This window comes from Kogia breviceps, chromosome 15 (genome assembly GCF_026419965.1).
Source record: "Kogia breviceps isolate mKogBre1 chromosome 15, mKogBre1 haplotype 1, whole genome shotgun sequence".
In the NCBI taxonomy this organism is placed as follows: Eukaryota; Metazoa; Chordata; class Mammalia; order Artiodactyla; family Physeteridae; genus Kogia; species Kogia breviceps.
Genome location: NC_081324.1, coordinates 82942673 through 82954150, shown reverse-complemented (window position 1 = coordinate 82954150; position 11478 = coordinate 82942673). Strand labels below are relative to the sequence as shown.

General features: G+C 44.4%; 1 protein-coding gene and 1 long non-coding RNA gene across 24 annotated transcripts in view; one reads left to right on the top strand and one right to left on the bottom strand.

The window, feature by feature from the left end:
• Window positions 1-240: 240 nt before the first annotated feature.
• Window positions 241-6175, bottom strand: LOC136792665 (uncharacterized). Its single transcript, XR_010836774.1, has 2 exons — window positions 5982-6175; window positions 241-544 (listed from the first exon to the last, which is right to left on the bottom strand). It is a non-coding gene; the product is annotated as an uncharacterized lncRNA (long non-coding RNA).
• Window positions 6176-6240: 65 nt separating this feature from the next.
• CLIP1 (CAP-Gly domain containing linker protein 1) overlaps window positions 6241-11478 on the top strand; it is a 125925-nt gene continuing 120687 nt past the window's right edge. For 5 of the 23 annotated variants that reach the window (XM_059040626.2, XM_067014539.1, XM_067014557.1 and 2 more), the window contains exon 1: window positions 6257-6417. The gene's annotated coding sequence lies outside the window, so the exon portion shown is untranslated. Of the gene's footprint in view, window positions 6418-7140; window positions 7685-8552; window positions 8700-9383; window positions 9512-11478 lie in introns of those variants that run through there. The other 18 variants (XM_067014562.1, XM_067014543.1, XM_067014572.1 and 15 more) reach the window with 12 other exon arrangements.

The following is an 11478-nucleotide window of genomic DNA, read 5'->3' as shown; positions in this document are numbered from 1 at the left end:
TGCACACAGTTTTGTACCTTCCTGTTTTTATAATGATAAAATATTAATTTATATTAGTATTAATATATTTTCCCCAGGAAATCCCTAGTCTCATTGACAACCATTGAACCCAGGTGTATCCAATCGACCTCTTCACAGGTAATAAATGTATACTCAGAAAGGCATACACACATACCCACACAGACTGTGAGGCATGAAATCAATTAAGTTAATTTAGTACTAATGAGTTAAACTAGTTAATCTAGTATTAATTTTTTATTTGTTCTTTTAAAATTAATTAGTTTATTTTTGGCTGCTGGGTCTTCATTGCTGCTTCTCTAGTTGCGGTGAGCGGGGGCTACTCTTCATTGCGGTGCCCGGGCTTCTCATTGTGGCGGCTACTCTTGTTGTGGAGCACGGGCTCTAGGCGCATGGGCTTCAGTAGTTGTGGCACGTGGTTTCAGTAGTTGTGGTGCATGGGCTTAGTAGCTTCGCAGCATGTGGGATCTTCCAGGACCAGGGCTCGAACCCATGTCACCTTCATTGGCAGGCGGATTCTTCACCACTGCACCACAAGGGAAGTCCCTTAATTTTTTATTTGAAATCAATTAAAAACTATTTATTATTTCCATGATGTAAGATTGAGGATAGTATTAAATCTGCCTATTTAGTTTGAGCCTTTCTTTCTAGAAGGTATCTAAATGAGATTTAGTCATTTTATTTGAATACAAGCCCTGGTAGAAGCTGACAATTCCCCGTACACATTTCCTTAATTTATAGTTCAAATTTAATTTTTATCTCTTTTGTACAGTTAGACTTTTTAGAGCTAATATGGTTGTGATTAAACACTAAGGAAGAGCTCAGTCTGTAAAATAATAGACTCTTAGAGTTGGGAAGGACTTTAGTCCAAACAGCCTCCCGATTAAAAAATCTCTTTTCCAAAATCTCCCACCTATCTGGTTATTATCCATTCTCTACTTGCCTTTTTTTTTGAGTGTTTATTACTTTCATTTACTTATGTATTTATTTTTATTGAGATAATATTCACATAATATAAAATTAATCATTTTTTTAACTTTTTTTTTTTTTTGCGGTACGCGGGCCTCTCACTGTTGTGGCCTCTCCTGTTGGGGAGCACAGGCTCCGGACGCGCAGGCTCAGCGGCCACGGCTCACGGGCCCAGCCGCTCCGCGGCACGTGGATCTTCCTGGACTGGGGCACGAACCCGTGTCCCCTGCATCAGCAGGCGGGCTTGCAACCACTGCGCCACCAGGGAAGCCAAGTCTGCTTGATTTTTTGCTGAAGGTAGAATCAACTTTTCATGCACTCAACAAATATTTGTTGCATTAGATTAAAACTGCTGCAACAACCACTGATTTCACAAATGTTTCGCTTCACTGGATAAAAGTCACAGAATCTTAAAAATGTTTGTGGTAGGAACTTCATAAGTCATCTTGTTCAACCCCCTCATCATGAAAGTACACGCACTCAAAGCAGTAGTCTATTTTGAAGTCCCTAAATAAAGTTTACATCATGATGTGTGGTACCCTACTGATATTGTTCTTTGTTAACTGAATGTGTACAATACGGCTTTTGTTGTCATAAGATGGTTCTCCTTGAGAAGTGATCTATGCATTTAAATTTAGTAGCTTGTCATTCTCTCATTGCTTTGCTTCTTGAAAGATTCCACAAAACCACCACCATCAGCACTGTTTTTATAAGGTAGATATGGCAGACAGTCTTAATTGGTTTCAGTGATAAAATTAATTTTTGGTCGAAAATAGTCTGAATGCTTCATCATGTGTTGTAGGATTTATTTTTTGGTTTCCTTTCTTTGCATTTTAAGACACTGTCTTGCTCTGGATTAGTCACTTTTTGATTAAATGAACCAGCACTAGCTCCTTACCTTTGCAAGGAAATGTTAGTATCTCCTCAAACACCAGAGTTAACTTAAAACATTTTTCTTGTATCTGACTTTATAAATCTCTCTCTCCATTTTTAGCAGAGTTGAATGAAATTGACAAGCAGTATGGTCTGGTGCATTATATCCACCGTGGGCATAAAACCAGTGGAATTCACGGAACAGTGATTATCCCACCTTGATTTAGTAAAGTACATAGCAATAAAAGTCAAGGTTGGAGGATACGTACTTCATCTCCACTGCGTGCTCTCCCAATACCTGGAACAGTGCCTGGGACACAGCAGGGGGCCAGTAAATATTTGATGGATGAGTGAATGAAATTAATTTGACTTTAGTTTCTATAATAAAAGTAGATGTAATTTAAAAAATAGCATAGTGAAAATGAATTCCTATGTCTTTATAAAGATTAATTACGAACTATCTCTTAGGAGTTACATTAAACATTTTTATTGAGGTATAATTGACATATAACATTAAATTAGTTTCAAGTGTGAAACTTGATTCAATATTTGTATATATTGTGAAATTATCACCCCAATAAGGCTAGTTAACAACTGTCACCAGACACAGTTGCAAAAAAATCTTCTTTCTTGTGATGAAGACTTTTAAGATTTACTCTCTCAGTAACTTTCAAATATGCAGTAGAGTATTACAAACGGTAGTCACAGTGTTGTATGTTATATCCTCCTGACAGTTATTTTATAACTGAAGGATTTACATTTTTTTTTTTTTTTTTTTTTTGTGGTATGCGGGCCTCTCACTGCTGTGGCCTCTCCCGTTGCGGAGCACAGGCTCCGGACGCGCAGGCCTAGCGGCCATGGCTCACGGGCTTAGTTGCTCCGCGGCATGTGGGATCCTCCCGGACCAGGGCACGAACCCGTGACCCCTGCATCGGCAGGCGGATTCTCAACCACTGCGCCACCAGGGAAGCCCCAAGGATTTACATTTTTAACTGTTATCTATTATGGTTCAGGAACTTAAAAAAAGAAAAAGAAAACAGAAAAGAATTTACTTTTAATTTAAAGAGTGTTCTTGTCTTGACAGCTTGTTTCATTTTCTATTTTAAAAGCTCTATAAATCCTCACATCTTTTTTAGAAATTGACAGAGTACTCTCCAACCACTATTTTATACTGAGCATTGTTTTTGAATGGCAATAAGATCTATTTGTGCCTTTAGTGAAAGAGTTAAAATGTTTTTTAACAGTAATGAATTAATTTTAAACCATTATTTACAGTAATTTTCTCTGGATGTATGGGATTATAACTGTTTTGTTTTCTTCAGTTTGCTTGTTTTAATTTTATGTACTGAACACCTATTATTCCTTAAAAAAATGAAGACAAAATACTGGAAAAAAGTCCCCAGTTACTTAGAACCTGAAGTCTTATACTACATCCTTTTTAAAATTAATCTACTATGAACCAAGTGTATTCTAGGGATGCAGCTAGAGCAATGAGCCAACAATCCTTCGCTCTTGAAACTTACATGCCAGTAGGGATGGAATTAGACAGGTAATAAACAAAATAATAAACCTGCTGTACAGCAGAAAACTATCAGAGAAAGAATAAAGCTAAAGAGCTGTGTAGAAACAAACTATGAACACCCACCACTTTGCAGAGAATATTCTCTATTCATTTGTTTGAGGACCTTAAATACCTTTTTTTTTTTTTAAATAGAAATCAAAGTAACGCATGCATGTTTTTAAAAATAAAGTACGGGCTTTCCTGGTGGTGCAGTGGTTAAGAATCCACCTGCCAACGCAAGGGACATGGGTTTGATCCCTCGTCCAGGAAGATCCTACATGCCGCAGAACAACTAAGCCCATGCACCACAACTACCGAGCCTGCGCTCTAGAGCCTGCAAGTCACAACTACTGAGCCCACGTGCCACAACTACTGAAGCCCGTGCACCTAGAGCCAGCGCTCCGCAACGAGAAGCCACCGCAGTGAGAAGCCCGCTCACCACAACGAAGAGTAGCACCCGCTCGCCGCAACTAGAGAAAAGCCTGCATGCAGCAACGAAGACCGCAGCCAAAAATAAAATAAATTTTAAAAAAAAGTACATCAGAGTTTATAATGAAAAGCAACATTGTTCTGCCAATCTTCCCAGCCCTGTTCCCCAGAGACCACTAATTTTTTGCTTTCAGTTCTTCAGGTGGTAACTTCCATATCTCTAAAAGTATACTTATATTGTTATTTATCATCTGTAGACATTATCTATTGACTTTGTGTTATGATTAAGCACCACTACCTCTTCCCCTCCACACAGGTCTACCACTATTTGTAGTTGTTCTTATTGGTTACACTAATGATATGAGTAAACCTTTTTTTTTTCTAGCAAAAAAAAAAAAAAAAAAGTATTTAATGACTTCCCCATTTTGTAAAATGAAGATTTGGGAGCTCTACTGGCTTTCAACTTCTGCCACTTCCCTCCGTCTTCCAAAGTTTTCTCCATTGAGCTGTTCCAATACTCTTACAGCAGATATACATTTAAAAAAGCTCAGTGGCTCAGCTCTAAAAACGAAATGTGAATGCTTATTTTGAAATAGGACTGATTAACTTCTTTAGTCCTAACACCAGCCACACCGTGGGACTGAACACAGTCAATGCCCTGGTTGTAGGACAGGGACTAGGCCTTGGTCACAAAATTTAAGTGGGCGCTAAAAACTCAGTAGTCAAGAAGAATGCTATTTTAATATAAAAATCAAAAATAATGCAAAAAAGTCCATAAGGAACAAAATTTAATTTAGAAATAAAGATAGGCTCGGCAGGGCTTCCCTGGTGGCACAGTGGTTGAGAGTCCGCCTGCTGATGCAGGGGACACGGGTTTGAGCCCCGGTCCGGGAAGATCCCACATGCCGCGGAGCGGCTGGGCCCGTGAGCCGTGGCTGTTGAGCCTGCGCGTCCGGAGCCTGTGCTCCGCAACGGGAGAGGCCACAACAGTGAGAGGCCCGCGTTACCACAAAAAACAAACAACAAAAAAGATAGGCTCGGCAGAATCAGTAGAAAAGAGAAAATCGGAAGTGTTTATATTTGCACCCCACGTTTAACAGTGGTCTTTGCCTCTTTCTACGGCATCTGTGATTACACAGGTTGTGTACGAGAGCTGAAAAGTGTTTCAGATGAGAGGGTGAGGTGTGCCTTTCAGATTAGGAATATCGATACTGGATATCCGGGTGCCACCACACTTTGACCTCGCAACTTGCAAGCTAAAGCAATGTTGAATTAGGAAAGAATTTTTGTGACTTAAAAGGTGAATCGAGGGGAGGGGCCAGCAGATGAAGTTACTTATTTGTTCAGAATTCCATGCATTTTCAAGGTCGTTTGCTCCCCCTGCTCTGTGCATGCCTGTTGGTCCAGGCAGCACGGTGCTTTGAATAAAGGTCAGCAAAGGGGTCACCCTCCTGATTATTCCCTTCTACCAGAGAGGAGGAGGAAGCCCCGGGCCCCTTATCCACCCCTGAGTCGCTGCAAAATCCTGGGCATCCCTGACAGCTGCAAATTCCTCCCAGGAGCTGCCAAGCTTCTGGGGTTGCCATGGTCCATGGGAGTGAAATGCTGGCCGCCCTCGCTGCACCAGCCCAGAGCAGGCTGTTGCTGCCTTCCCTTCAGTCCCTTTCAAAAGCTTTTAAAGGAGATCCCTGGGGGGAGGTGGGAGGACGGGACATCAACCAGGGCTTCCGTCCAAGAGGCTGGGGCGAATAAAAGAGGCTTTTCTCAAACTAACGGTGCAAGTGCTGGGCTCGTTTCACGGGATTTTTAACCCTCGTTCTTTCCCTCATGGGAAAGGGAGAGCAGAAATGGTTCTTCCCAAGCTTCACTTGCTGTAGGCAGCGCCTTTCAGCGTTTCCCCCAGGGATTCCTCACTCTGGAGGGCGAGGAGGGCAGAGAGGATGCTCCCTAAACTTAACCAGCTGTGGGCAGCTCCTCCTAGCTTGTTTCAAAGGGCTTCTCACCCTGGGGATTTGGGGGGTGGGGGGAAGAAATCGGCTCCAAACTAACAGGCTGTGTGGTTGAGACTGAATGGAGCTATCGGGTGTGACTTGCAAATTTGGGGAACACTTTCAGAAAATGGGGAACTAACCGAGATGATGAGAAGCCCCTTAGTCCAGGCCTCTCGGGTTTCCCTAGCACCTTCCTCCTCATCCCGGTCCTCGTTAGGGTCTGAGGGCCGGGCGGCGGGCGCGCGGGGGGGTCTGGGGTTCGCCTCCCCCGAGCCGCGGCGGACGCAGACAAAGAGGCGGCGGTGGGGGGCTCGGGCCCGAAGCCGGCCGCGGGGTGCGGGCCGCGAGGTCCGGGGCGCGGGGCCGGCCGCGGTGGGCGCGGCGGCCGGGCGCGCGGGGAGGAGCCGTCGCGGCGTCTTCTCCCGGCGGCGCGTGCCCGCCCGGCCCCGCGGCGGCGCGTCACGCTCTCCCCCGCCCGGAGCCGACGAGCCGGGAGGCGGGAGGCGGTGGCCGCGCTGCTGCTGCAGTGGGGCAGGTGGCGGTGACTGGCGGCGAGCGAGGCGGCGGCGGCGAGCGGTGAGCGGGGCGCGGCGCGGGCCCTCTCCCCTTCCTGGTCCCCTCCTCACCTCTCCCCTCCGTCCCCGCCCGGCCCGCTCCTGCCCGCGCGGCTCGGGGCCGGGGGCCGGGCCCGGCGTCCCAGAGGGGGACCGAGTCCCGCGCGCCGGGCCGCCCCCGAGGGGCCGCAGGGAGCCCCCAGGGCGATGGCCCGGGAGGCCGGCGGTCCCTGGAGTGCTCCGCCCGGGGCCGGAAAAGTGGCCGGCCCTGTCAGCGCCGAGCCCGGCCTTGCCTTCCTCCGCCCGCCTCAAGATGGAGCTTGGACTCCTTGCCCCTGCGCCGCCCCAGGCGCCTCTCCCTCCCCGGCACCCTTCTCCGCTCTCCTCGGCCCCGGAGCGGGGGTGGGGGGGCGGACGCCCGGGGGACCGAGGCCCGGCGGGACCTGTTGCCCCGGCGGGTATCTGAGCGTGCCTCGGGCCCTTGGCCGCGGTGCCCGCGAGCCGGAATGGAGGGCACCCTGGCCGTGGCCTCCGTGGCGGGCGCCGGCCGGCGGGCTGGCCTTGCCGGCCGGGGCCTGGCCGGCCGTGGCTTTTGTCCCCCAGCACCCCCCCCCCCCCGAGTGGGACTGTGATTCTTGGAGAAGGTGGATGACAAGAGGTGACAGGGATTTCTGAAATAACACCGCGCTGCCCCGTAACCCGAGCCTTCTGCCTCGGCAGGGCATTGGCTCGGAAGACAGATGACACTTGTTCAGAGGTTATTTTAAAAAGCAGAGGCTTCTGATTCCCCTCCTTTGGAGGTCCTGTGCTTCAGAAATCTGATTTGGATCTGGGGAGAAACGCTGAACTCGGCTGTTTCTCCACTTCATGTGGCTTTTCCATCTGGCAGGAGCCGGGCACCACTCCCTCCCTCCTCCCTCCCGGCCCCACCTCTTTGGTGTGAAGAAATTGCACGTTAACGTCTGTAATATTCAGTTACCTGCTTTTAGCAAAACCTGGGCCTCAATGACCGTTTTTAAGAAGGAGGCTGGAGAAGATGCTGCTTTTTGTTGTTGGGTTCAGCGGCCTTGCCTACTTCCTGTTTCAGGTTAGGACAGTGCCTGGCCAGTAAGAGCTCAGCATCAGTGTTACTGCTGCTGCGGTTCTGGTTCTGGTTCTGGTGGGTGTTACTGGTTTTTATTTTATTTTATTTCATTTTATTACTGCTGTTACCTATAGTATGCACAAGTCCGGAGGCCAAATGTGTTAGAATTTTGTGTTTAATGATAATCTTTTGCAAGAATCCTCAGGTATGTGGCTCCTCAGCTTTGGGGCATTTTTCTCTGGAAATATTAACATTTATTGAGGAGCTTCCTGTGCTCATGCCCCGGGCAAGTGTATTATATGTTTTATCTCATTAATTAACCTAACCCAGTGATGGTGCTGTGATTATCCCCATTTTACAGAGGAGGCATAGAAAGGTCGGGAAGCTTGCTCAGGGTCACACAGCTGATAAGTGGTGGTGTCAGGATTTGAGCTCAGGTATTCTGACTCCAGGAGCTGAGTAATTAAATTAGTATAGTGCCTCTCTGGCAAGGAGCAAGGCTGGCCCTTTTTATAGGGTCTTTTTTTAAAAAAAAAAGTACTTATTTTTGGTTGCGTTGGGTCTTTGTTGCTGCGTGGTGTACGGGCTTCTCTCTGTGGTGGCTTCTAGTTGTGGCATGCGGGCTCAATAGTTGTGGCGCACAGGCTTAGTTGCTCCGCGGCATGTGGGATCTTCCTGGACCAGGGCTCAAACCCGTGTCCCCTACATTGACAGGTGGATTCTTAACCACTGTGCCCCCAGGGAAGCCCAAGGCTGGCCCTTTTTAAAGCAAAGAAAGTGGGTGATTGCTTGGCCAAGAGCTTATCCTAGGCTTTTGAGGTTCAGAGAAAGTGGTAAATTATGGCTTAGGCTTCCCCCTAGGCATTGTTCAAAAGGGTAAAAAACGAACTGGGTGGACCTTGCAAAGGTATTTTGTCTAAAGATAAAGATCGGCCCTTCCCTCTTTTTTTCAACAATTGCTTAAGCTCCTAATTGTGCTTCAGTATGACGTAGGCAGATCTGGTTTCTGTTCTTTAGGAGTGTAGAATTTGGTGCTCCTCTTATTTACTTTAATTTTTTTTTTTTTAACCTAGTGTCTAACATTGAGTCTGTCGCATCCTATGTGACCCATTAAGTCAGTCATGTTTGACCCTTGCTTTTACGTGCTGTCTCTTTTGGGTTTCCGGACCCAACTCATGGTGTGTAAGAGATGACTTGGTCCTCTTATACTCCATACAAAGGTAGGCACTTTTGAATTTGTCACATATTGGCTGCTTGATGTTCTTCATTTTTTTTTTACAGATGTATATTCTGTTCTTCCCAATGTGTGCGTGTGTATATCTCAATGATATGTGTGTGTATATCTATCTGTCTATCTATCTATCTATCTATCTATCTGTCAAAGTCCTTGTATTTCTCTTTATAGCACCCTCTACAGAATTCTGCAGAGTCCCATGTGCTCAGTAAATATTTATTATTTAGTTAATTGAAAATATGAGGTCCATAAGTTTCAGGACTGGCTTTATAGAAGTTAAAGCTAAAGAGAAAACTGAAAGTAGTGTAGTAAAGTCACAGGAAGATGGCTTAATATTTGTTAACATTAAAAGAAAACTTTGTGCAGTGTTAACTAAAGTGAGACTTTTCACCTCATATAATTTTCCACTTTATCTGAATTATCAGCTTCTTTCCCTCTCTTCCTTGTACAAATGAGGTGGGAGGTTGAGTGTTTTTCTCTGATATAAAGAATGGACACTTGTTTTTTAATCATTGCAAGCCAGTAGTTCTCCTTTTCAGTAATTTTGAAATCTGTGGGAGTCTTCTCAAAGGGAGCTTGTGGGGCTGTGGTGTACTGATATGTGGGCAGTACTTAGGTCTCATTTGGTATTCACTCAACCAATACTTACTGAGTACTTACTGTGTGCCAGGTGCTGTTCTGGGTGCTGGTGATACAACCATAAATAAAACAGACAGAAATCCCTGCTCTCTTGAAACTCCCCTTCAAGTAGGGGAGGCAGACAATAACCATATTAAAAATGTTGGAGAGTGATACATGGTAAGGAAAAATAAATCAGGGAAGGGGGCATATGAAGTGTGGGGGACAAGAGTTAGGAAATTTTAATGGAAATTTTAGATAGAGTGGTAAGAAGAGAGCTAGCTGAGAAAATGACCTTTAAATAGAGATCTAGAGGAAGTGAGGGAATGTAGATCCCAGAGGGAAGAGCATACTAGGAGGGGGGGACAGCAAGGGCGAGGGTCCTGAGGTGGCAGCTTGGGAGGGGACAGACAATTTGAGGCCATACAGGTTGTAGTCCTTAAAATATGTATTAAAATATTTTAAAATAGTGAAAGATAAAGAATTTTGTGCCATGTTGTTAGTGATTTTGATGAAGAAAAAGTTAAAGATGGGGGAAGTAAGGCTTAAAGAATTTCACTAACTTCCCTAAAAGGCCACACAGCCAGTGAATACAGAGCTAGAAATTGAACTTAGTTTATATTATTTTTAAGCAATGCACAGAATATGTTGGCAATGGAACCTTGAGCAAGTGGCTGGCGGAAAGGCCAGACCAGTACTTGATGTTCAGACTTGCTGTTAAGTGTATACTTTCCTGTTTGTATGCAGGATTTTTGCTCAACCCTGGGAGGCCTTGTAACTGACATTTGCAAATATAGCTTTTTCCTGGAATTGTGCTCCTGGCAGTAAAGCCTTCCTTTTTAGTCTTGAAAGCTTCATGGTTCAAAATCCGTGTTTAATATAAACTTTTATTTAAGTGTGTCTTCAATCTTAATTGGAAGGCAGTGACAGTATTACTCTGAATATGAATTTTTAAAAGAACTGTTTAGGGAGGCTTTAAACTAATATAGCATCTTATATATTTTTAATATACATAGTATATATTTCCCATGTAGATGGAACTCTAGGAATCCATATGCTTTAAGTCAGCATTTGAATTAAAATGCACTTTTAAGGGAAAACATATTGACTGATGGTACTGTTCAAGAATTTCAAGAGTGACTTCTTCAGATTTCAAATCAGGGGAACAGAGGAGTTGTGTTTTTTTTTGGGGGGGGGGTGGGTTGGCAGACTGTAATTAACCAACCTTGAATTTGGCTAGGACATCTGGGTTAATATCCTGGCCCTGGCACCAAGTACCAAGGAATCTTGGCTACAATTAGTAAAGAGCTTTTTTTTTTTTTTTAATCTCCATCTGGCACTTCCAGAAGGACAGATTCCACTAGCACTAACTCAGTGGGTGGGTCTGTTTTTTAATTGTCTATCTCATGGTGGTTCAGCAACAAAATCTTAAAAGTATTCTTTGCAAAATCTTAGAAAAGAAGTACTCCTATTACAGAATCCCTGTTGGAAACCCTTTCTGATATCTCTTTCCCTGGGGAATTGTATTCTCATTTGCCTCTTAGGAATCCCAATGAGACTACAGACAGACATTTTGCTGCCCTAATGTTTTATATAAGCATAAGGTCTAATCTATTATACTTCTAACTTAAATTAAGTAGTTTGTTATTTGTATTCTCCTTTGCTTACTTATGTCTGAGTATGGCTTGGATTAGAGCCCAGTTTTAACTCTGCCCATTTTTTACTCTTAAAATCGCTGAGTCCTTGATTTACTGAAGTTAAAGGCCTGAAGATCCAGATGTTCAGGAGGTGCAAATCATCCAAAATTTGTGTTTGTTGTAAAAGGGAAGACAACTTTAGTGAGATTTTTTTTTTTTTCCTGATTCTACAGATCCCTAGTCAAGTAGTGCGCTGAAATATTTGGCATAATCTTTCCCTGTCTTCTCAGGAAAAATAAGAGATGTTAGGGAAATTTCCCTAAAAATCTTTCAATCAAATCATTTTATCTCCTGCCTTCTCGCTCTGTCTGGTTTCCTCCATAGAATGATTTCTTACTGGAGACATTGCCTTCTAATATCATAAGGCAGGAAGTAACCTATTTAGACTTCTCTTTTCCACACTATAGAAAAATAAACTTTATAGGCAGGGTAATTTTTTTTTTTTTTTAC